The sequence below is a fragment of the Anser cygnoides genome, chromosome 21, assembly GCF_040182565.1.
Source record: "Anser cygnoides isolate HZ-2024a breed goose chromosome 21, Taihu_goose_T2T_genome, whole genome shotgun sequence".
Taxonomy (NCBI): domain Eukaryota; kingdom Metazoa; phylum Chordata; class Aves; order Anseriformes; family Anatidae; genus Anser; species Anser cygnoides.
In genome coordinates, this window is record NC_089893.1 from 6,425,902 (window position 1) to 6,450,440 (window position 24,539).

A 24,539-nucleotide genomic window follows, 5' to 3' on the forward strand; every position below is an offset into this window, starting at 1 on the left:
CGGGGAGGAGTAGGCCGTGTAAAACCTCACTGAGATCATGTTTTCCTGAACTGCTTGCAGCCTGCAGTCTGGGCTGCTTGCCGTTGCTTCCAAAAGGGCAGTTTGACAGCTTGGTTCTTCTGTAAGTCAAATGATGGGGGGAAAAAAAAAAAAAAAAAAACAACCAGATCTGAGGTGTCACTGTTTCCCAGAAGTCCCGGGCAGCTACGATGCAAATTTCATGCCATGCTGCTGGCTGCGGTATTTTTTCCTCAGTGGTGGTAACATGGCAGTGTGCAAAATGTGCTGAGTCTTCTTCCTCTTCAGAGACATGGCTGGGGAGCCTTGGCTGTGCCAGAGAAAGGCTGTTCCCAGAAACAGCTTCCCTTGACAAGAAAGCCCATTGCCCCAGCAAGTGCTGTGGGTGGATGACACTGAAAACCTCCTCGTTTCTCTACAGTTTTTCTCTCCCGGTATCTAGCCTGATGGAGAAAACGGAACTGTGTTGAGAAGTGGGTGTATTTCTGGCAAGGAGGATCTCACTGGAAAGCAAACACAGGGAGCGGTTGGTAGCACATCAATAGACTTGAATCCCTGTGATGTCTCCTGGAAAAGGTGCCTGCTTTAGTGGGGCCCCTGCTGGCTTCTGGGCCTGGAGGCCAGGATGCAGAGATCACCTCTGTGCTGGATCAAGGTAGGAGCTTCTTGTGGCTGTGAATTACTTAGGCATACAGATGTTTAAGCATATGTATCCTATCGTTGGGACCGACCTTAATGCTGTGGGAAATGTATGAGATGGTAAAACCTACATTATCTGGGATTTAGGATGTTTGCTTTGCAGAATGAGGGATTAGAGAATAGAAAGGCTGAAATGACCATCTGTCTGCAGAAAAAGGATCCTGTGAATTAAAATTTCCATGGTCATTTTCCCTAATCTCCTTGACTTTGTTCGATATCTTCTATCAGAGCTGATGTCCTTGTGCCCCAAACAGTAGCACAGTTCACTTCCTACACTCTGAAGTTTTCTTCTAGCCATGCCTTTCTATAAGGAGTAGCAAGGTATCTGTAGAAAGCATTTACTTATCTGTTGCACTTGGAGTTTTCAATTTTTTTAGCCCTGTGTAATCTTAGTGCTTCCAGCACCTTCTCTCTCCAAAGAGTGACAGCTGTGAGTGTGCACCTGGTTTTTGTATTGCTTCTACAACTAGCATTGAAATGCAATTGCCTCTGGGGTGGAATGACTCATGCTGTTGAACCATACCACTGCACAATGGTTTAGGTCTGGAAGTAAGTAGTAATACTGTGTGCTTATATACTTGTGTTGTCGATTTTTACAATATGATTGTGAATCTAATGGTATTTGATGTTTCTCTGTAGAGCCTCTCTTCCTGGAAACATGGGAATCTTCAGCTTTTGTTTTTAAATAAGCTTCCAGGCCTTGTGGCTATAGAAAAGGATCTGAAAATGTGTTAGAAGTGTAGCCTACAGATTCACAGTCCAGCAAGCTGAAAGCCCCAAGCTTATTAATTTTAAATCTCATTATTTTAAGAGCAAATTATATTTCCCTTTAAAGTAGAAGAGTCATAATACCTGCAGAGCCGGCAGATCCTCGGTCTGTGCACTATAAAATGCAGAGGCCTCTGCTCGCCTAACATAACTGATACTGAGTTGCCTAGAGTCCAAAAGAAATGAAATTGTTTTCTTGTTTTAAGCCCTTCTTTGCTCTTGCTCATTGGTGAAGTAGTTCTGAGGATAAAGAGCCTGCCTGTGAATGCCAGATTCTGGATATCTTCAGCAAGACGAAGAGGTTGCACTAATCAGTGCTGGCCAAATGGTCTGTAGTTGTGCAGGTATTAGCACCAAGAGGATCACACCAGTCTTCAGAGTGAAACACACAAAACAGATTGGGGTTCTCACCCCTATGCAGGGAATTCAGGGACACAGGAGTTTGAGATTTTTTTGCTTACTGTATGTTTTCATTTTTCTATTAATCCTTTCTTCCCTTCTTTCTTCCTTTTTTCCCCAATTTACGCACAAACCTGCACCACCACTTAGCATTTCCTTGTTTACAGCAAGGTGAGTCGTATTTACAGTGCTGGGGAATTTGTCAGGAGCTGCATTCTGCTCATCATCTGTTTCTTCCCCATTTCAGAAAGCAATTAGCAGGCGGAGCATGTGAATAACGAAATGTGCTGGAAGGGGCTGTTCACCCAACTGTGCCGAACGAAACGGCTGCCTGTCAGTTGCTGCAAGCGACTGACAGCTCTGACACCAGGGTACAGCCCAGGTCCTGGAAACAGAGATGCCCTGAACTGGAAGCCAGCAGACGAGAGAAGAAAGATCCACATGAAATAGCAAGTGGCCATTAGGGAGTTTGAGAGGGCTGTCTTGGGGCAAATAGTGGCAATTAGGAGCATGCAGCGTAGAGCTTGGTCTTTCTTTCCGTGTCTGCTGACGAGATGGGGAAGCAATAGGGGAAAAGACTTCTTTCATACTGACTTCTGCTTCTTCAGATACAGCCTGAGCTGAGGTAGTATGTGAGACTGTGGCATTTTAGCTAGGGGAGAGCTAAAAGATGCAGGACAATGCAGCAGTCTTTCATGGACATTTAAAACAGAAATCATCTACAAATGTCACTTAATATTTTACTTCAGATGCATGGGACGTTTCTCTGCCCTTGGAGTTATTGTACTGAGTTGGGATGCTGGGTTCAATCAGAGGAGTGTGAAGCAGAGAGATTTTAGTCGGCTCTAAGTGCAAATGTCTGTGCGAACTTACACATGGAGCTGCTGCTGACTTCTCCATTATTCATGTATTAGATGTCTCGCTCCAAGTATGGACTTGCTATCTCAGAAACCCAGCTTCTCCTCTTAGATGTTGCTTGGGGGAGAGATGAGATTACCCCTCCTGCTCTGGAGTTGGAGCATGGTAAGGGTGCTTTGGGGCTGCAGGTCAGAAATACGCCTGTGTTACCTGGCCGGAGTGGCACAAGTCTCTGAAGAGCAGGTATGGGCAATGCCTGGTATCCAGGAGCCTTGGCTTTTGTTACTAACCCATTCTGGGAACTTCAGCACATTGAACATCTACAGCTTACGCTCCTCACATCGCTTCATGGAGGTCGGTCTGGGCAAGGAAATGCAGGTTTTGCAAACCACTCGGTGTTTGGATGGGCCATGTTCTAGCACAGGAACTGACGTCTCCCCAGGGCGAGGTACCAGCCACGAGAGGAGGAGATGCGAGAAGCAGCACCCTCTCTCCCAGGCCTCTGGATGTTTCGAAATCTTTTCTTTCCCTCCTTGATTTTCTATGGAGCCCTTCAAGTGAGTGGGTTGCCTAAAAGCAGCCCCACCTCATAAAGCTCTGCGTCCAGCCACCTCGCACTAAAACATACTCCGGCGTGCTCCCACCTGAGGCCGTGGTGTCAGGGTGGGCGAAGGTTTGGGCAGCGCCCCGGTCCCCTGTGGTTTGTGTGTGCAGCTCTATGGGTAGCTCCAGAGCCTGGCCACGGGAAGGACAGGGACTGAAGAGCTGCCTTCCCAGGTGCTGCCGCGGGCAGATCCCCCTCCCGTTAATCCAAATGTGTTCCTGGCAGTTGTGTCCCCGCTGGGAGCGGCGTTGTGCATCACACAGATTAGAAGCGATCGTCTTTGCAGGCCCGTTTCCCGGTGGGGCACCGCAGTTGTTCCTTTCGTTGCAAGGGAAAAATGGTTTTCTTGTCCTGTCTGTTTCTCAGCTGCTGGTGGAGAATGCTCACATGCATCAGAATCAATCAGGAAAATTATTAATTTCCCTCAGCTGACGTGACACTAATATGACCCGTGGAACTCCTTCGGTCCTTGCAAGCCAGTTTCTTCCACTTTGTGCACTGGATTTGGGAAATTCATTGCTTTATTGATCAGGATTTAGGGCACGGTCTAGCAGCCCGTTGTTTTAGAAAGCAAAGTCAACTTGGAAGGTGGGATAGTAAGTCCTGGGGGAACGAAGGATCCTCGAATTTGCCCTGTAGCAACCAGTTACTGTAAGTGGGCCCTTGTATCGAGATCCGTTTTTAACATCAATTTCTCTCAGCTGAACATTTTCCTTCGTTAGCCCATGACAAGAAACTGAGTTAATTACCACCAGAACAAAAACGCAGTGTCTTACCAGGCTGCTAATTACATCAAGTCCTGGCTGCTGTCACTTCTAAGGCAAACATGAAATCTCAAAGTCGGTATTTTAAGGGAGAGAGGCGTTAGGAGGAGGAAAGGACTCTATGTCTGAGGTTCCCTCCTCATTTAATGGTCTTGTGAAGTGGTGCTTTTGCTGTTGAAGCAGCTGGCAACATGGGAGTGACTTTAATCAGAGGATAGGAAGCTTGGACACCGCCACAGTTTGTAGACTTTGCCAAAATCTTTCCCGTTTCCCTTCTGTTCCTTTAATGGAGTAGCAGCAGCAATGGAGAGAAAGCGCTCTTCAGAGTATGTTGTTAAGTAATGGCCGAAGAGTTATTCTTTGTTCACCGGGGCTTGGAAAATCTGCTGTTCTGTTATGTGATGGGGTTGGTGGTGGGATCAAAAAGTAAGGACAGCCAGTGTCCCGGGATGCTTCCAGTCTGCAAGAGGAACTGGTGAGCAAAAGAGCGTGGGGCATGCTTTGGAGTCAGAGACGGATCATGTAGAGGGTTTTATGAATCTCCCTTCAAGGAGGAAAAAAACAAAAACAAAAAAAAAACACTTGCAGCCCCAATTTTTTGTTGTTCTTCGGGCAAGTTTGAAAATGCCCGCTGGGCAAGCAGAGGCCGGTGGCCCAGGGCAGAGCCCAGGCCCCGTTCCTGTCCCTACCATCGCGTCTGTGTGAGAGAAGCACTGCAGCAGCTGCGCAGAGGGGCTTTGAGATTCAGGAACAAAGTGGTTATTTAGAAGGGAGATGTTTGTTGTTTTTGTAGTGGTGCATCCCTTTGAAACGATGGCACAGGATGCTGCGGGGCTGTGAATGCCACCCGCAGCCCGCGCACCCCCAGGCACTGTGGGCACAAACACCCCACGTGCTGGAGGCAGCCCGACTCGAAAAGCTTGGAGCTCTCCTTCTGCAGGTGGAGGGCACGTCTGCGTGCCTGCAAGCACTCTAGGTTTCCATCAGCTGTTTTCTCCCTGGAAAGGTTTGGGCAGCCCCTCATCTGGAGTCCGGTCTGCTCCCGGGCGGAGCGAGAGTTCAGCTCGCTTTTGGCTGGCCTGCTTTAGGTTTGTCTCTTTCTAGATGGGAATGAGCTGGGAGACGAGGGAGGGAAGGGGAAAGGAGAGTGAATAATGAGGAGATGTTGGATTTCTGTTTGTGAAAAGGCTTTTTGATGGCAGTCATTTAAACAGCACTCAATAAAATACATTCCCTCAGAAAGGCCAGTTCAATTCTGTACCATACATGGATTTGCAGCATCCGAGACGGATGAGATCTCTCCTGTGCTTTCACAAGAAACAATTCATTTACAGGGTGAAGCTGTCAGACCTGTGTGAACGCTGCCAAACCTGGCAGGTCTGCAGAATAAGCTTTTGTTTGGTTTATCTTTCTTGCTTCGTCCTTCAGCCAAAGTGCCCTGCTCGAGCCACAAGCTTTGTTCAGAGAAGCATTCGAAGGTCACGGGATGAGCCCTGCTCTCGCCTGCCAGCTCCTCCTGACTGAGCTGCTCCGTGGGATGGAGCAGAAATGGCTACTGCAAAGGTGTTGCTGCTTGAACCTCTATGGAGAATCACAGCCTGATTTCTCTCTGTAGCTGGGAATTAGTCTGGGGAGTGACTCGCTCTGCTGTCCAAATAGCTAATGCTGCTTGCAGGATTATCCCGGCCACTGCAGCTTGGACTCTCCACTCACATTGTTCCAGTTGCTCAAGTGAGTGACACTCGGCCTTATTTAAAATCTGTAATTGTAGTTGCTTTTTCTGCTCTGCTTGCTGAGCTAACAAGGTGATTGAAGAGAGAGGCACGAGGATCCACTGAGAAAAGTCAGAGGTCTTGCATGGCATTGCCAGGATGCCAGAGACAGAGCTCACCCTAGTCCAGTTTGTTGCATCATTTTTTACCGGGAGAGAGATCAAACACCGTGAGCTTTGCTTCTGCTGTCTGCAGGAGATTAATGTTTCTGTTCCACCAGAGCCTGTGGTTCAGAAGTAATGACCTGGTGAGAGACACACCAAAACAGTGCATGGAAAGGTCATGATAACGATTACTGGAGAGTAATAAAAGCAATTAAGTATGCACGGCAACTTATTCCTGTGAAAGGGTGGAGAAATCCCATTCGGAGAGGAGCAGAGGTCACGCAGTCGAGAGATGATGAGCATATTTGATACGGCGGGCGATGGATTCCCTGGCTTGGGCAGGGTGAGCTCTGCATTCCTGGGCTGGATCTGGCGGGCTGGGAACGTTCCTAACACCCGAGGCTTTATCTGCCGCGCTGCAGGCTTGTTCCTTCGCCTCTGCCAAAGGGTTTGTAGCCTGCATCCTCTGCTACGCAAAGGCAACGTTTTGCTGCCAAGGGGATGGTGTAACTGAGATTTAAGGTCTGTGTGTGTGCAAAACCCTGCCATGTTTGAAATGGAAGTAGAAACACAGTCATCCTCAATCTGTTTTTTTGTATGATTCACAAGGGGACTTGTGGGCCTTGAAAAGAAAATGCATATCCAATGCCAGTAGATAAAGTTGCAGCGCTTGCTGTTGCATTAACGGTATTTTAATTGCAGGATTGATGTCAAAGCATTGAGTGAATGTGTATTCATATCCCATCAGCTTTATCAATGGCAATATTGTTGCTGTTTAAATGGGTGAGGAAGCAGGCTCAGAGTTAAGTGACTTGCACAGGATCATTTGGAGACAGCGGCTGAGCTGGAAATAGGAGCCGGTGCCTTGGCTCGCAACCCTCTGCTAATCACAGCACCGGAGGTGAGATGAGAGCCTTCTCCGATCTCCTGCTGCTGGTGCCCGGGGCTGGGAGGCATCTCCCCCCCTCAGAGCAGCAGGAGCAGAGACAGGACGGGATCGAGGGCCGTGGGGGCTGGCTGGGGCTGAAGAAACTCCTCGTGCAGCTCATGGAGGATGCTGTGGGCACGTCGGCTGGGTTGAAGGGACTGCAGTAACGCTCCCTGCCATTAACCCCAGCCGCTTCTGTGCACTTCTCTGCTTCCATCAGAACACAGCGCGCTTCACTCCCTTATTGTTGGCGGTGGTGGGTTTTTTGTTCAGCAGCAATTTCGTCTTTGTTGCCAGAGCTGCGAGTGGGGCTGGGCTGAGCGAGGAAGTGTAATTAAAGTTTGCTCAGACAAAGGCGTTTGGTGACGAGGCGCAGTGTTGCTGAATCCACAAGGGGCACAATTAACTGATAAGAGTAAACTAATTGTTATTCATATTAAATTAGGGCACAGGTGATTTGGAAAATCTATAGACACTCCCATATGCTTTGCAATTTTGCATTGCAGATTATGGTTTTATAAGGCCCTTCTGGGATTCGGATTACAGAGGCAAAGTGTGGAGCTGTATCTAAACTGAACCAACTCCTTCCTGATTAACTACATGATAAAAACATAAATGTGCACATCAGAGAATTTATCGCCGTTTGCATATTAATTTTTCTTTCCCAGAAATGAGCACAACCGTGGTTTTTTTTTATGGGTCCAGGTGATTTTGCTTAGTGGCAGCGGAGTGAACCCGGAGAGGTGATGTGGCCGTCACAGAGATGTTATGAGGTGGAGGTTAAGAGCAGGGAGTGGGCATATGGCATGGACACGGCTGCCACGGGAGCGGGCTGAGATGCTGAGATATTTGCTGCTTGTGCTTTCGTGCTGGGCGGTCGTGGCCTGGGAGTATTTGTGGGGAAGAGGCAGGATGAGGAGGGACTGCAAATCGTTGCGGGTCGTCCGCACGCTGCATGGGAATGGCAGGCTGCTCGAGCTTTTGGAGCAGTTCTGTAGGAGGCTCCGTGGGTTTAAAGCAGCCCTGGAATGAATATTTATAAACAGGACACGAAAAAAAAAAGAAGTTGAAATTGCTTGTGTGATCTTGGGACGTGTGAGATACTATGATTATTTATGTGCTTCTATGTCTCGCTTTATCAGTTCATTGTGTTGCAATCCCAGAGCGTCACGAGCTGCTCCTGGAGGAAGTTTTCTCTTAATAAGATCCTAACCTGCCTGGCAAATGCGTGGTGGAGAAAATGGGAGCAACAGAGCAGGAAATGGAGCAGAAATGCATATTTCAGCAGCGCAGTTGAAGTATTCAGGTAGAGAGAAACGCAGGACGTTTGCCTGGACTTGCCTTGAAGTCTTCTGAGCCCTAACAACAAGAAGAGCCTGTGCCTTAGGGCATCTGAAAGCCCCCCCTCGGGGCTGTCTCACGACAAACCAACAGTAATTCTAGCGCTGTGCCCATTTTCTTGCTTTCTCTTCTCTCTTCTGGTCTCAAGCTGTGGTATCCAGAGCAAAGACCAGCGCTTGTGACTGGTGCGTTTGTGAGGCTTGGGTGGAGGTTTTGGAAGCAGAGATTAATGACGGCGATGTGGCGAGAGCTGGATCGCTGCTCGTGTTTGTTTGCTAAGAGGGTGCTTCCCAGTGAATTAAAATCCCTCGGAGGACAGTTTGGATGTATGTGATTTAGCACTGTCTGGGATGCACTGGTCTCCGAACAATCTCTGCCTTGGATTCTGGCCAGGATAACGATCAGAGCAAGGCTGTGGCTGGACAAGCAGTCCAGGGGTTATTGAATCACTCCTGCCAACTCCCGGCAACGTGCTAAACCGTTTCCTCTTTGATGTTCCCCAGGGTTAGGTTTACCTACTACAGGTCTTTAGCCGGTGAAGAGTTTCTTCCAAGCTGTAAAGAAGCACCAGTGCCCAAGGGGAGCTCCGTGCGGCGTGTGGCTCTCCTTTCCAGGGCTCTGAACCGATGCAGCCTCTGCCTCTCTCAGCAGTGCAGAGAAGAGGGGTCGTGTGTTAGGCTGAGCTTCCTTGCCTGGAGGAAATCCCAGTGGTAAAATGCCAGGCAAGGGCTTAACTTGTTTGACGATCTGAAGGGGAGAGCACCACCTGCTGATGCATCAGCGTGGCTTTGCTCTCCATTTCCCCACGTTTGCTCTGCCCCGCTCCTGGCTGTGTTTTTCGTGTGTCCGTGGAGCATCCCGAGGGCGCGCTGAATCAATACATCTGGGTGTGCAAATGCCCTCCGTGCACGTACAGAGACTTGGTGGGGGCAAACAGCTCCTGACAGGTGGTGCTGCCAGGGAAGAGAGCATCTCCCTGTCTTAGCACAAAGGCAGGGATGGCCCGTGAGGTGTTCTGAGGCCCTTTTGTGCTCGGGGAGTGGTTTTCCGACAGCCCTTTTGGCTGTTCCCTCTATCAGCTGGGTCGGTGCTGCTGCCCATCTTCCGAAGGCTGTTGCAGGTGTCTGACATCATGTGTCTGAGGGCACCGCTGGGCTGGCAGAGCTGGGTGCCCACCCTGCGCCTCTCTGCTGCCCGCGCCAGGGGAGCTGCACAAGTCGGGCTGGGTGGGGAGCGGCATCGCCGGGAGCTTGTGCAGGTGAAGTCTGTGAGATAGGACTTCTGGGGTGAAAAGTAGGGAGATTGGGGATGGGATGAATGCTTTTGGTGTTGCTTGCTGTACATTTGCTAGAAGAAAAAGAAGAGCAGGGATGTCACGGAATTACCTGCCAGTTTACAGCCCAGCAGCCTGAAAGGCTGAATTTGCTCTCCATAGCAGCTACAACGTGGGCAGTAGCAGCGAGTGCTGGAAGCGGTCTGTGCAAATAGCACGACGTGTGGCTGCGCTCCCTAAGAAGCTTATCCTCAGCTTCAAAACCCGTTGGCCTCTGTTTGGCCCCTGGAGAATAACTGGGCTAACAGGCACTTGCTGGAGGATATTTTTGCCCAGTATGCAGGGGCAAAGAGGCCAGGCTTTGGGATTTTTCTCCTCCCAGGGCCTAGGGTCCCTTTAATCTGCGTAACAAAACCCCTTGAGTGGGACTTTCAGCTGAGGTCCTCCCATCCCAGTGCCTTTGCAGCGGGTTGGCCCATCTCATTCCTCACCCATGGATGGCCGGTTCACAAATCTCTCACCACAGGGCAGTGACAGTCTGGGGTCCAACCAAGGGCCCGAGTCAGTTCTCGTGTTCAGGCTGCCTGAACAAGACCGGGGCACGTGGAGCTGTGCCTGGGGTCGCAGGGGAGGCTGCCAGCCAGGAGCATGGCCCGCACCGTCCCTCGGGTTGTTCTGCCTGCTGCACGGCTCCTTCCAGCAGCCCAGCGCCGTGCTTGTGCGTACGCAGCTGAACCGTACCTGGCTGTTTGCTGAGCGTTTGCCCTCGCGCTCTTCCTTTCGCCCTGCGCTGCCTCAGCTAATGAGGTTATCGTGCAGCCGGAGAGAGGCATCCGCTCGTGCTTGCGCCTGGCTGCAGCGCGGTTCCAAGCAGGGATGCTCCTGACAGTGCCAGATGGCGAGCTGCAAGCACAGGGACGGGGGAAAAAGGAGCTGCAGCTCTGCCCCCTCCCAGGAAAACAGCCTGGGAGGAGAGGGTCTGCCCCAGCTCCACGGCCGGGGGGCTCAGGGTGTGCAGGGGAGACAGGGCACCGTGATGGAGCTGGGCCTCTGGATGGCTTGGGCAGGCAGAGAACATCAGGCTGCGAGCGCCGAGCTGGGGTTTTGTTGTGCCTCCAATCCGGCAGTAATAAACCTTACATAAACCTCGCCAGAAGCACAGCATTAATATTTAAGAAATGACATTTAAGGTATTGAATATACGCCGCGTTCTCCAGAAGAATGTCTATGCGTGTGCGTGTGCGTGCGTGCGCACACTTGGGGCTTTGTTTTGCTTTTGTAGCGGATTGTTGTGTGTATGTATTTTACTCGGGGTATTTTGTGCTATAATAAGAAGGGGGAGGGAGCGGGAAAAAGCTGCTCTGTTTATATACGCTGCTGTCAACAGCGGTGCTGCATGTTGAGCTCCACATCCTCGGTGAAGCACTCCGGATTCCAGGCAAGCACCCTTCTCCCTGAACCCCAAGACCCTTTGGGAGGGTTGCCCGAGTCTCTCCTCGCGGGAATTTGGCTCCGGTGGATGTGGCACGCTCCGTACCCAGCACGCAAACAAGTCGATATGCTAAAGTTCAAAGGGACAACCTTGCAAAATGTCAGGGCAGCCTCTGTGCGCCATTATTCTGCTGCTCCGATCACAAAAAGGAGCTCTGAGTGCCCCAGGCTGTAATTTGTAGCCTGGGGGCCAGGGGGGGTCTCTCTGTATGTGTCTGTGTCCCTCCTGAGCTTCTGCGACACTTTTCCCAGTGCCTTTCACCTTTGTGAGTCTTTGGAGACGCTGGTGCAGGGCTGAACCTGAAATGTTACTGCTCACCCGTAATTTTTATAAGTCTCAGGTGTAACACATCTCATTCCCTCCTCCCCGAGTTTTTATGTGTTTATGTTTTGTGACAGGAGCGCTTTTATCTCTCTCTCCCTTGTTTACCCCGCTCTGAAGTAGTCAGTGGCGATGCCCTTTCTTGTCTCCTGACGCAGGCCTCAAGGGACAGCTCCCCCCATCCATCTCCTGCATGCCGTAGCAGCAGGTAGCCCGGGAGCTGCTGGAAAACGCTGGGTCTGAATCCACCCTTTTGATATAAGTGGACATTATGCATTTTTAATAGACACAGAGCTCGGTGAAACCCTTAGTACTAGCTGAATTGGCACAAAAATCCCAGGCAAATAGTCTTTGGAGCTGATCTCTCCCTAGGCACCTTGCAGAAAACGAGCCCAAGGACAGAAGGAGGCCGTGCTCCCTTAGACTGCACGAGCTGGCTCGTATTGCCGGGGAAGTGGCAGAGCAGAAGCCAGCCCGGCTGCGGTCCTCTGCGCGGTCTGTTTAGAGAGAGCCCAGTGTGGTGAAGGATTTGGGATTGGCAATCCCGGAGTTGTTCCTCATTCATCCCCAGCGCGAGGGGAGAGGGAAGGCAGCTGCCTTTTAAGCATCTTCCTCCACGGACAGCACCGACCTGGAGCCGGCATCTCCCTGGTTTTCTGGCGCAAGCCTTGCCGGTCTCAGCAAAGCTCACGTCCACCCGAGGCAGAGGCCTGGGGCCACGCACGGAGCCCTCCAGCTTGCCTCACTTCGGGGGGAAGGAGTTTGGCTCTGGTGGTCCTGCGATGCAGTCAGGGTTTGTCGGTGTGTCTTGATGCTCGTTAGTTTGCGGCCGATGATTTGACTTTGAAACTCCACGGCAAACATCTCTGCTCCCTGGCCCCCCTTGGCGTGCCCAAGCTGGGGTCTGAGCGCTCTGGATGCAAACCGAAAAGCCTGGTGAAAACGGTGGGAGCTGCCGGTGAAAATCACCCAGCTTGCTCCGCAACGTGGAACTCAGCTCTCGGAGCCGCGACGCTTTTTGCAGGAACTGCAAGGTTTTTTTTTTCCTTTGTTGTTCTTTTTTTGGTAAAGCGTAAGTAAATCTCTCTGTACCTCCATGTTACCATGGCACTGTAACCTTACCAGATCTGGCAGAGGGAGTAGCAAGGAGTAGCTGCAGCTGTGGGTCCGTGCTTGTCCACTCTGGGACGCGTAGCCGGGAATTCGTGGTGCGGAGAGAGAAGGGTGACCCGGCTGGCAGCAGGTGAGAAGGCGGCGGTGGCAGGACAGGTGAAAGGTAACTTACCCCCGGCCTTGGGGCTGATTTTTGGCTCGGGATAAACTGTCTAGCTGCGAGCGTGGCATTCGGAGACATATGCACTGTGGTGTTCAGCCATCTCGGAGAAATCTGCTGCTGAGCATGAGTCAGCCCTCCCCGGGTTAACTATTAAAGGGCAGCAGCAAGAGATAAGATCTTTGCTCTGCTCCCCAACCCCTTCGAGCCCTGCCTCCCCCAAGTGAGCCCTGTGGAGGAAGGGAGTATCCCTAAGGTCCCGCTGCTTTGGTAGAGGTCACGGAAGTGTCCTGTCTTCCCACTGGGCTCGGGGCATTTGTCCCCAGGTTAGGGGCAGCCCCAATGAAGCCCAGAGCCCCCTTCCCGCTGGCAGAGCACGTTCCTGCTGCTCTTGCCCAGTGCTGGGGCCCGTGGTCAGTGCCGAGGTGGGTGTGGAGCTGCCGCGCTGCTCACGTAGGGATGGCTGAGGGTGGCCATGGAAAGCCGTGGTGCTAATTAGAAGGGGAGCTACGTGAGATCTAACGAGCATTGCCCACCGGTTGCAGAGCCCAGGTGGAGTCATCTGGAGATGTTCTACAAGGCGTGGAGGGTGCTGCATGAAGGGGAGCAGGGCTCAGCCTGCCTTCCCGAGGGGCTGGAGCTGAACCTGGCCTCGCACCGTGCCTAAGGTCACCACTTTCCCTCGGAGAGGTGCTGGGCCTCCTCCCCAGCGAGACCCAGCCCTCCCACCCAGCCCTGCCGAGCCTCACACTTGGCTTTCTCCTGCTGAGCCGGGCGAGCATCTCCCCTCGCCCGTGGCTGCAAACCCAGTGGGTGATGCCGCGGAGTGAGGAGAGCAGGAACCAATTCCTTAAGGGGCCATCTCAGAGCCTTCCCTGGCTTTTCCTCCTGTCGCAGGGAGAAGTGCCCCTGCCTAAGTGGAATAAATTGGTACAGACCATTAGCAGCGCAGGTCCTCCGCTGCTGGGGGGGAGGGAAGGGGCTGGCGGCACTGCTCTGGATACAAAGCAGCCAGCCACGCTCTGGCTCCTTCCTCCCGCACCCCGTTGGCCTCCTCCTCCTCCTCCTCCTCCCTGTTTGCACGCTCCCTCCCTCCCTCCCGCTCGCCCTCCCTCCCTCTTTCACTCTCTTTCTTTCCCCTAACGCCACGCTGCAGAAAGGCAGACCTGGGAACTGGAGGTCCGCGGAGGCAGCGGAGGAGGAAGGAGCTCTGCCCTGCTATTTCTCTGAGAGTGAAACGGGGAGGCAGAGATGCGATGAAGGAGTGTCTTGGTCGCCGCCTGGATTAAGAAAGAATACATAAAAACAACAACAAAAAAAAAAATCCGGACCCAACAAACGAGGAAAAAGGGAGGAGAGAAGGAGGAGGAGGTTGCTGGGGGGAGCCCACTCCAGTGGGCGAACAGCTGCTTTGAATCGTGCCTCTGTTCCCAGGGATTAAAGCATGAATGGGAGCAGCTTCCCGGCCACGATGGAGAGAGAAGGCGGTTCAGGCTGTGGGAATAAGGTAACTCTCGCCTCTTGCAGACATTGCATGGCTGAGCAGAGCAGGACAGAGATCCTTTATGCACAGGGCTGGGTGTGTGTGTGTGTGCCTGCGGCGGGCAGGGAGTGGGGGAAAGCAGGAACGACTCAAAGCAATTTTCCTACCCCTCCTGGTGTGTTTGAAGGCTGCGGAATGGCTCTGGGGGGCTGCGGTGCTGGAGATCACTTTGCCCCCTTTCTCAGGCTGGGTGCCGTAGGTCGCCGAGCCTCTTTGCCTGGGGAAGGCTGGCTGGGTTGTGGGGAAATACGCCCATGCCTCGCCTCCAGGAGCTCTGTGCTCCCAGCCGTGCCCTCCCAGACCTGCACCTGCTCTGGGGCTCCCCTCGTGGGCTTCGTGTGGCTCCCCGGAAAGCTACGTGGGGGCTGTGGTGGTCCTGTGCCCTCCCAGCCCCCCGTGTGTCCGTGCTGAATGACGGGAGGGAGGTGAGATGCGACCGGGAGAGTTGCTTTTCTCTTCCCTTGGTCTTCCTCTGCCTTTTCTTTGCAACAGAAAGAGAAGGGGCTTAGGAGGAGGGGGAACTGAAATCCCTTTCATTCGTGCCAGCAGTGGCGAGAGCCAACTTTGAGGCTGCTTAAAGGGAAAAGCTTTGCGAGTGCTGTCTTCTGGAGGAAGAGGAGATGGCTGAGCGATGCTTTGCCAGCTGAAGAGCGATCTCGGTGTCACGCTGTGCTGTGGGAGTGGATGGGGATGAAAAATAGTGATTAGAGGGGAGAAAGTCCATAGTGATCGATGAAGCCGGCCACAAATGCTGCTTTCCTTTTCCCTGCTGGGCCTCTCTCTGACACAGTCCCTGGGGCTGTGACCCCGAAAGCCCTGGTTTCTCTCAGTCAGACCAGAAGGCATAACTTCAGATAGTCCTGGGAGGTGCCTCAGCCCCGATGTTGTTTGGGAACGTGCAGAGGAGGTCCTGCTGTTTCCAGCTGTGGAGCCCATTTCCACTCAATCCAAGCGAGTCCAAGCCTTGGTTGGAGCCCCTCGCTATCCCTGGCAGGGTCTCGCTGCCGCGATGTCCCTTTGCCGTGTGCTGCCCCTCGGGTACCCGCTCCCTCCCTTGCCTTTGAGGACTTCTTGATGGGTCTTCAGCTTGGCACGGGGCTCGGCGGCGTTAGCCTTGGATGCTTCACCAGTGACGTGTCACAGGAGTGCCTATGTGCACACAGGGCAGAAAGTCACGAGCTCTGATGTGCCGTCAATCGACTTAGGAGCTCATATAAACATCTGAGGAGCTCAGGGCCCAGCGTTTGTTACGGACCCAAGGAGACATCCATCGCACAGCTCTGTGTGGACCTGTCAGATGTTACGGTGAGGTGCCACCAACTCGTGTCAGTGAGGGAGGTGGCCTGTGTGTGCATGCACCTAAATACAGAAAAAGGGCTCTGTAAACGTACGGCGGAGCCTCAGCCGTCCTTTGTTTTGTGAGTAATCCTTGCTCGTGTGAGGAAATTGTCTTAAGTCACTGCAGTGGATCTCGTTTGTGGGGTTAGTCTTGCTCTGCACACACATCTCCGATGGCAATGGATGGACCGAGGGTTGGCTCGAAGATTGCAGTGGTTGGGATTGCTTGGGTAACCTGCAGGCGGGATGGAAAAGGTGTGAGAAAATGGAGGCGCTAGGAAAAAAAAGGTGCAGTAACTTCTTTCTGTGTGTAGCCTCTTCTCTGTGTCAACTTCCAAGCACTGAGGGAGAAGGAAGATGTGCTGGGGAAGGGACTGGGCGATCAGATGGGGAAAAAGAAGGCTGTTTCTCCCAGAAGGGTTATTTCTGTGATATGTGGGCCTTGGAAATGGCCAAAGCCAGCAGGACAGCGGATGCTCTTTATGGGGGAAGGTGGCAAGAATTGTATCTTCCTGCTTGAATATGCCTGGGTGTATGAAAGAGAGGAAAGAAACGAGCTCAGTGCCGTTGGCTGGGAGTACTTTCCCGTTTCATGCGGCTGAGTTATAAATCCCTCCCTGCCTCCCCCCAAAGGCGTTCCTAGTGAAACTGGCAGCTCCTCTGGCAAAGAAGCCCTCTGAACTCGGAGTCGTTAGCAACGCAGTAAGGGCCCTAACGAGAGCTGGCTCCTCGGAGCTGGGCTCCCCTCACGAGGGCGCAGAAGATGGGAAGCAAATCCGGTGTCACTTCTCTAAGACAGCAGAGCGAGAGGACATCCAAGAAAAGGTCTCCTGCCGCCCACACGTGGTGGCACAGAGAAGAGGGGGAGAACTCTGGCACGTGTTCCTTGGCATCCCAAACGTTTCCCGACCCATGGAGGTGGCTCAGAGCGGGGGCTCAATGCTGTCCTGCGCGTCCCAGGCCTGACGCAGTGCCTCTGGGCTCTGCCGTCCTGCTCTCCAGTGGCTTTGTCCCCATCAAGGCCGGACGGCAGAGCCCTGGCCAGCTGCAGAGCCGCCTGGATTTATTCCCTTTCCTCCCTTGACCAGCAGCTTTGCTTCGTGCCTTTCGGGCTTTGCGGCCGTGTGCCCTCAGAGGCAAGAAGAGCCGTGAGCGCCTCCGTTGTGCAGGGCCTTGCAGATGAGCACGCACACCAAGTGCTTCCTTGTAGCAAATCTCTGCTGTAACGCGGTTATCTGCCCTTAGCTGGCCAAGAAACCTTCAGTGACGAAGTGTGAGCACACACTGCCCTTGTGCAAAGCTGGCTGCTCAATGTCAAAATAATGCTTTCTGAAAGGAAAGCCGTGCGCCTGCCCTTTTAATCTTTCCCAGCACCCTCATGTTGAAACAGCAGAAGCCTTGGGAAATGAAAGGAACTGTCTTTTAAGGGACATCAGGGCAAATGTTGCGGTTCTTTTTTTAGTGTTTCTTGGAGACTTGCCTTTTGCAGTGCCTTTGCTCTCTCCTGCCCTTGCTTCACTTCTGTCAGCTCGATAAAGTTGTGCAAAGGGAATTTTTTTCCTCTTCAAACAAAATCCAGCAGGCAGATCGGAACCTGTAGGGAGAATCCTGGCCTTTTTTGTATCACTGTGCACTTTGTCTTGCAGGGGTGAGCAGTGCAAGGGGCTGCTTTGGTTCCAAGGCTGCTTTTCGTATGGGCTTACCGGCAAGGTCTCTGACTTGTGGGCATGGAGCAGACCTTGGCCAGCATCTTTCTCCAGGGCTGTTGCCCTCTGTGGGGCTTTCTGGCCCTGCACTTTTTTTACAGCTCTCCATTGCAAAGTGCCGTGCAGCAGCTTCGACAAGTTAGGCAGACTCCAACTGTAGTTTTTCTTTGGGTACATGGCTGGGGGTGAATTTGCTGTGGCTTCATTCCTCCCTGAGGCAAAGCATATTCTGGAAGCAGCGTCATTGGATAGCGTCTCCCTTTTTCTCCTGTCAGCCCCAACTGTTTGTGTTTGGAGTGACGAGTTGACATCAGGGCTGGGTTCAGCTAATAAGGGCTTCACTGAGGGGAGATCACAGGGTGCGCCCCGTAATTAATCTTAATGTCTTGATCTAGACACGTGGACCCCCCAAGTGCTCCAAGTAACACCGCGTACTACTCACGGTTGACTATATCCTCCTCCATTTTCTGATGGGAACTCCACACCTCCGGGGACCTGGGGCGCTGGGAGCCTGAGGAATTCACTGCGAGCTGCCCCTAACTGCAGCGCTAGTGGCTTTGTCCCACAAATGGGGGCATGTTGGTCCCCACCCTGTACTTCACCCTGTCTGGCTGCAGACACTGTAGTTGTACAGGTGGCTCTTGCCAAGGCGTGTTGTTCACAGGCTCATAAAATAACTCATGAGTGATACCTTACGGGTACCTGTACGGGGCCTGGAGCCCACCCACACGTGCAGCTTTGCACACCTGTATTTTCCATCCTGGCCTTTGTGCAGATGTGTATGTTCTTCCCCTCGTACAGCTGCGGGCAGAGGCACACACGCTGCGGGTTTGTCAGAGAAATGCCCTGTCCTGCCCGGTGCCACACAGCCTTGAAGCGATCCGCCAGCTGCAGCGCTACCTCAGAAATCCCTCCAGCTCCGCCACCCAGATGATCCATGGGGAACACAGCGTGATATTCTTGGCAGCGACAGCAGAATAAATAGGAAACGCTCAAGATCTCCTTCCTGCCTGGATCAGAGCTATTTTCCTCAAGATGGGACAAGAGCTTCGTTCCTGTGCAAGGCTTCCTGTGCTGCTCGTGCTGCTGCGAGCCGGCGATGCAGCACCAGCGTGTTAATGCTTTGGTCACTGCTGGCCCGGCTCCAGCGGCACACTGCCCCAGAGTGCTATTTATTGTTAGCTCCCGAGACGTGTCTTGGTGCTCCAGGGTCCCTGTGCTGCCTGTATCCAGTCCGCACCGAAGCGTAGCGTGTAAGTACGGGACGGGCAGAGGAAATGTCTGAAGGGTGGCTGAATGCTGACACGGGAAAGGTGGCTGCCCTGTGGTCACGCAGTGACTCTGCTGGCAGAGATAGGGCAGTCCAGGGAAGAAATTCTGCCAATTAGAGTGGGACAAGCAACAGAAATGCCTGAAAGCCCCCAGCTCTGAGACCTCTGGGGAGGGGATTTACAGCTTCGCATCATGATGGCGAATTCTCCCCATTCAGCTCTGGGCTGGTGCAAAGACGTGCACGCACTGCAGAGCCCACTGCACACAGATCTCAGTTGATCCCCGAGTTCCTTCCACGGTGTCTGCTGGAGTCTGGTTATCCTCCCTGAAACACCAACAGCTGCTTCACAGCTCGTGCAGCGTGGAGAGGAGAGTTCAGCCTCTCTCCTTCCATTCCTGCCTCGTGCAGTCTAGACTGGTGGGCTGGGTTGTCAGAAAAATTTGCTCTTCTGCACTGTCAGCCATCTGGGAACCCCGTCAAAGCCCAGTGGATAGGGAACTGAAAGCTGTGCCGCAGAGAACAAAGCCTACCTCCCCGCTAGAAAGGTGGGAATCCCCCCCTTTGCTTAAGGGCACTGAAGATGCAGATGTCTGCTTGTGTAGGTTCAGCTGGGTAGTGAAGAGAAGTCGGCATTTCCAGGGTGCAGCTCATCTCCTCTGGAGGCCTGCACCTAAAATAAGCCAAAGTAATTCTCCCCATTGATTGCAAAAGGAATCTAGGCAGCTAGCCCAGCTGTGGGGATCTACATGTACAGCACAGCAGAAGGCAGGGATGGATGTGTCCCACCATGGCCCTGCACTTGGGCACTGCAGGGCCAGCGCAGCCCTCATCTGACCTTCATCTGGAGCTCGACGTCCACGATTGCAACACAAAGATCTCCTCCCAGCCAGCTCTGAGCTCTCACTGCTCTCCTCCAGCCTCGTCCGCATCGTGGCGGTGGGACAGGATCCCGGGTCCTCCAGTGCTGCAGCTCGCTGTGGGTACGGGGGCAGCACTCACGGAGAATGAGACGCGCTTCACTTTGTGGCAGGAGACGGGGGCACGTGAGTCGTCTCGGGTGCTCTGCTGGCTGCCGTTCTTAAACGCCCTGGCACGATCTCTTCCTCGGATTTGGCACCAGAGAAAAAAAAGAAGGCTAATCCAGAAGAAATACCTTGACTCTGCCCGTTCCCCCTCGCCTTCCAGTCAGCTGGAAGGAGACCGAAAGCAAACGGATGGATGCTGAGGCTGTGCTCTGGATTTCACGAATGGATGAATGTAGAGAGGCAAGTGGGGATTTTGAGGGGATTTGGAAGCCTGCTCCAGGATTTGTCTGGCACGCTAAGCATTTATAATACTTCCAGCATTATGATAACATAATGCCAGCATGATTCGGGGCCCACTCCAGCTCTCGGTAAATAAAAAGCCTAACTCCTATCGCCATCGGTAGGAGAAGGATCGCACTTCTGAGAAGTTGTCGTTTTGAATAGCCCATGCGCCTGCCTCGCCCCAGTGCTACAAAGCAAAGGCTGCGGTGCTTTTGTGTGGTGCTGTGAATAAGTGGGTCCGGCTGCAGATGCGTGTGGGAGAGAGGGTGCTGAGCAAGCTGCACGCGTGATGCTGCCCTGGAGCAGAGCAGCGTGGCCTCTTGCGGAGAAACACAAAGTGACGGTGCCGTGGGTGCTGGGCTGCCTCCCCCTGGGCTGCTCTATAAATACCGCTCGGTGCTGAGGCGTTCTGGCTGAACTCCGTGGTTTTCTTGCTTTGTTTGCCCATCTGTTCTACAGCTTCTGAAGCTAGGGAAGGAATGTGTACCGACGCATTTCTTCTAACACAGGTGGCCCTGTGGGGGCCAGGACTGTACTTGCCAGAGGCAAGTCCTTGGGGGAGTCCAGTGCACAGAAATGAGAGAGCAAAAACCAGCAAGTGCTGGGGAGCAGCATTGCTCCGGCCACGTGGGACCGGGCTAGGTGATCTATGATCATTCCGTCTGAATCGGGTAGCCTGTGGCATGGGGAGTAAATCTGGAGCTGTGCTGAGACACCGGTGGCCCCGCAGCGCTTGTGGCTCGTGCTCTGCAATCCCTCCAGCCCCGCAGGCACGGTGTCTGCAAGCCCAAGGGAAAGGTTGGAGTTTGTGGAGTGTACAGGAGGTGAGCGCTGCTGCGCCGTGGCCATTAACGAGGTACATTAACCAGATGATGAGGGAGCGGCCTGACAGGGTTGTTAACTCCTGTCCCTCACCGCAACAAAGCTGTAAAACCCTGCAGAGGGATGCAGGCAGGAGAGCAGCACCGCGCTCCTCCCTGGTTGTGTCCACGCTGAGGGAAGAGCAGCTTTGCAGGAGGAATTTCGCTAGAGACTGGGTGTGGTACCTGGGGCCTGTTTTGGCTGATGAATAAGCTGATATTTCTCCTGAATAATCGATGCACACGCTGGTGGCTGAGAGGCAGACACAGGGGTGGGCTGGGTCCCCGAAGGAGGGAGCGAAGATTTAGGGGGTACGGTCAGTCCTGTGCTGAGCTGGGGCTTGCTGCAAGCTGGGACCCCCCAGGGCTGTGCAGGGGTGAGGTGGGGACGGTAAAACCTGCGTGACTCAGGCACAGAGGGTGCCTGCTGTGTTATTTAGTGTCTCGTGGTCCGTATAAACCACTGCCTGGCCCAGGTGCTGGGGCTGAGGCAGGTAAATAGTTGTAGTGTGTAATAAATACATAAACACAGCGCAGTTTTTAATTCAGCTGCCTTCCTGAGGGGCTTGTGAAGGGGAGGGGAACGGTGCTGGGATGAAATCCTAGTTTATGGTGGGGTCAGCAACCCGGGATATGTGTCTGCCAGGGCAAGCAGGCACGTCTGGGGCAGCGCACAGCAAGGCAGGACCCCGGGAGCTTTGGGGTTTTTTTGGGAGGCAGTCGCCGCGCTCAGATCAGCAGGATGCTTTGAGATGCTGCTTCACGCAGCGGCGCTGAGAGGCAGCCTCTTACTTCCCTGAGAGGCAGCTTCCACCTGACTTTCTAGTGGCACGTTTTGCTTCTAATTTGGGAGAGAGAAGGCTAATCTGGCACAGGCCTGCCATCCTGGAGAGGCTGCCCGCCGCTTTATGGCACCGCATGCCTGTGTGCTCCCCACAGCTGTGGGGAGACTTCTCCTGTACCACATCCACAAGGCATTTCCACAAGGAAACAAATTCGTTTCCAGCGAGCGTGCAGCTCCTGCAATGCCTTCTGCTGAGGTTTGGAGACACGTATTGCTGTTCTTCAGGTAGATGAGCATCCTTTCTGGCATGGGTTTTGCCAGAAAAGAGCTGCAAGTGCTAAAATTTGGAGCACGGAAAAGCTGCAGTGGGGTCTGAGTGGCGAGGGTGGGCATGACCAGCCTACCTGCCGTGGAGAGCGCGCTGTAGGGTGGCGGGGCAGGGGGAGGGATGCTGCTGGGCTTCTCTTGGGGCTGAGCACTGAGATTCAGGAGACTGTTGAGAAGTTTGGGAAGCAATTTGACCAGAGTTCAACTCATTCTCGGGTGTCTGGGTCTAAAGTCGTGCCTCCCTTGGTTCCTGGGAGCTCTGAGTTCCTTCGGCTCTGGATTTCTCCGGGTGCAAGCAGCCAGTGCTCGGCCAGGAGGACCGGGAAGGGGCCTGGCAGGAGGAACTGCGAACAAAAGTGCTCCGGGATGAATCCTTGGCACCCAGGTGGAGCTGTCTGCATCCTGGGGGTGGCGATGCTCTCTCTGCCTTCAGCCTGGCAGACCAGCCTCAGGAAGAAGCAAAACCAGCAGTAAAAGGTGCCTGTCCATAAATAAAGCCCAAAGGGCTGCAGGAGGGGGAGCTGCCAGTTTGATATGGAGAAGTAACTGGCCCCGGGGTTGTGAGGACACTGGGATTATTGTCACCCTCACCGTGTGAAGAGGTGCTGTGGTCAGGAAAGGATTGCACGCCATAAACCTGCTGGTGCTGAGTGCCCCCGGGGCTTTGTGCTGGCGGGACGTGCGTTGGACGGGCTGAGCAGGGGACCCGAACTGTCTCCCAGCTGCTGCCCCGTCCCTTGGCTTTCAGAAACTTGACAGCTGTGAAGCTCCTGGTGGCAAAGGATTTGTTACAATCCTCTGAAGCTCTCACCCCACGCATACACCTCCTTTCTTCCTCCAATTTATCTTTTAATAATGCTGCCAACATTATTTCTCATCTCTGGCTCGTGCGCTCTGTGCTCTGCCTGGCAGTCCCTTTTGTCTCACCCAGGCATCTCGTACCACAGCGCCCTAATGGGAAGAGACTCTGGCTGCTGAAGTTAATAACTTGTGCGACAGCCTGAGTCATTCTTGGTACAGGGCGGTGGGGAGCGGGGCAGCAAGCTGGGCCTGAGCCCTTGATCTGGGGGGGAAAGGGGTTGTGTGGGGAGTAGGCCGATGTTGGGATCAGCACAGGCACTCCCCTGCAGCTCAGGAGCACTTGTAGCCGTTTTTTAAATCTTCGGATGCTCCCCGAAGCGGCATGGCATTGACTGGAGGTGGGAAGATGGGAAGCGAGGCGGTCTGGGGAGACCTGTTCGAAAGGGAACCTGTGGAGGAGATGGGATGAAATGAGGTCTCCGCTCCGCGCTGAGAAAACCCATACAGAGCGACCGAGGGAGGAAATTCTTCTCTGTGCACAACGTGACGGTGACCTGGAGGAGTCACTGTGCCGAGATGTCCCCATGAACGTGCCACGCACCCTATTTCATAGCCTGGATTCTGCTTTCACCAGGAGCCCCAGTCCCTCGAGCTGCAGAAAGAATTCAGGGCCACGAGCACCACGGAGCCCTCCTGCAGGCAGGCAGCGCCGGTTTCTCCCTCTCTGTGTCTACCGCCGTTACCCTCTGGCTCATTTTCAACTGAGTCAAGGAGTTTAGTAAGTTTGTCTTATTTTTAAAGATTAGTCATCTGTAGCAGTGACATTTGCAAGACTGACGGTTCCAATCAAATGACGAGGACTGCTCTTGTGCTAAAGATATTTGTTTAATTTTGTAAAAAGTAAGATCAACGTGAGAATTAAGTGTTTTGCACTGAGGTCCAGCGTAGGAAAGTGCAGGTGTGGTCTGGGTCGCTTGAAGAAGGCACCAGGCTGCCGTGGCTTGGGTTGGGCAGCCCGAAGGGAGCGCAGCGGGGGGACTGTGACACCCTGTTGACGCTCTCCAAACTCTGCTCTGTCCTTGGGCGGGGGGTGGCCTACCCCTCCGTCCCTGTCATGCGAGGCAGGTGACAGCCGTAATAACAACGATGCAATTTGCCTGGTTGATTTGAGCTGCACCGTAATTACAGCGTGATTACAATAATCTTAGTGCAGCCATTACAAAACCCTCCAGTTGCTCGGAGCTCCCCCCAGGGCTTGTCCCGTGGCTCACCTTGCAAGGACAGCCCCGCGGGTGTCTGTCTGTCCACCCCTGGCTGCGTCCCTCTGTGCCGGGTGGCACGTGCCTGCTGCTAGCCTCCTGCACACCAGAGCTCCCCAGACACTCACGGGGAGTATTTCCCTGTGTCCCAACTGATCTGGGGGCGGGTTGGTGCCTGGCTGAGCAGGTCAAGCATTTACAGGTGGTGAGGATGCTCTCGGATCTGGCGCCGGGGAGCTGGGCAGCAGGCAGACACCCCTCAGGGTCTCTCTTCCCTGGGGGCTGCTCGGGCACCGCTGCTTTGACTTGGGCTGAGAACCTCTTGGCTTAATTCTGCCTCCAGCTCTCGCTTGGCTTCTTCGTTTGTCACTCGTATGGGTTTGGCCCTTGAGTGAGCCTAAAATGAAGAGGAGCGACCTTCCCCAGGCACGCTCAGCAGGCCGTCAGGTTGGTGAGAGGCGTGCTGTGCCAGCACCTCAGGCAGCGGCTTTGTGCCACGGCCGTGTTTGGCCGCTGAGCCACTCGAGCCCTGTAATTCCTGCCCAGAAGCAGGGAGCTGTTCTCATCTCCCTTCGAGAGCAAGCAAGGTGCAGGTGAGCCAAAATAACTAAGCCACGGGGGGAACCGGAGTCAGAACCGGGCTTGGATTGGAAGCAGGACAAACTGCTGGGTTCGGCCTTTGCCTGGGAGTCAAACCGAGAGCCAAATCCACCTCCCTGGGCACTGC

General features: G+C 53.6%; 1 protein-coding gene across 17 annotated transcripts in view; it reads left to right on the plus strand.

Annotated features, from left to right (window-relative positions):
- The window catches only part of B3GAT1 (beta-1,3-glucuronyltransferase 1), a 121,481-nt gene that overhangs the window by 71,277 nt on the left and 25,665 nt on the right, over window positions 1–24,539 (plus strand). For 4 of the 17 annotated variants that reach the window (XM_013188570.3, XM_066981235.1, XM_013188563.3 and 1 more), the window contains exon 1: window positions 13,663–14,121. The exons of 4 other annotated variants lie outside the window; for them this stretch is intronic. The gene's annotated coding sequence lies outside the window, so the exon portion shown is untranslated. Of the gene's footprint in view, window positions 1–13,662; window positions 14,122–15,440; window positions 15,463–24,539 lie in introns of those variants that run through there. 9 more of the 17 variants (XM_066981239.1, XM_066981241.1, XM_066981234.1 and 6 more) reach the window with 7 other exon arrangements.